The sequence below is a fragment of the Penaeus japonicus genome, unplaced genomic scaffold, assembly GCF_977035675.1.
Source record: "Penaeus japonicus unplaced genomic scaffold, GWHDUDI00000001_assembly GWHDUDI00000008, whole genome shotgun sequence".
NCBI lineage: Eukaryota > Metazoa > Arthropoda > Malacostraca > Decapoda > Penaeidae > Penaeus > Penaeus japonicus.
Window position 1 is genome coordinate 38,357,600 of NW_028234410.1, and position 909 is coordinate 38,358,508.

Genomic DNA, 909 nt, shown 5'->3' on the forward strand with positions numbered 1-909 from the left:
GTCATCATTATCATTAACGCTATCCCTATCAACATCATCATCATTAGTTTGACAATCATTACCAATTTTGCATCATCAGTATAAACAGTAAATTTATTCATAATGTTGCTGGTATTTATTCAATCATCATTATTCACTGTCATTCTTATCATTAGTCTTCACCGAATAATCCCTCTTTATAGGGAGGAGGTGGGAAAAGATAATGAAGAGGAAGGGGAAGGGGAAGAGGAAGGGGGAAGGGAGAAGGGGGAAGGGGGAAGGGGAAGGGGAAGGGGAAGGGGAAGGGAGAAGGGGAAGGGGAGGGGGAAGGGGAAGGGGAAGGGGAAGGGAAGGGGAAGGGGAAAGAGGAAGGGGAAGGGGAAGGGGGAAGGACGAGAAAGGGGGAATAAAGGAGATGAAGGGGGATGGGAGGAAGGGGGGAGAAAGAAAGAGAAGGGAGAAAGAGAAGAAACGAGAAGAATTGATGAGAGAAAAGAGAGAGAACGGGAGGATAAGGGAGAGGAAAGAGAAAATCAATAAGAGACATAGAAAGAGAGATGAGAAGAGAAGAGAAGAGAAGCAAAGAGAGAGAGAAGCAGAGAGAGAGAGAGAGAGAAGCAGAGAGAGAGAGAGAGAGAAGCAGAGAGAGAGAGAGAGAGAGAGAGAAGCAGAGAGAGAGAGAGAGAGAAGCAGAGAGAGAGAGAGAGAGAGAGAGAGAGAGAGAGAGAGAGAGAGAGAAGCAGAGAGAGAGAGAGAGAGAGAGAGAGAGAGAGAGAGAGAGAGAGAGAGAGAGAGAGAGAGAGAGAGAGAGAGAGAGAGAGAAAGAGAAAGAGAAAGAGGGAGAGAGAGAGAGAGAGAGAGAGAGAGAGAGACGTCAAGAAGGGAGGAGGGAGAGAGAGGAGAGGAACAGGTCAGAGAAAGGATTAAGAG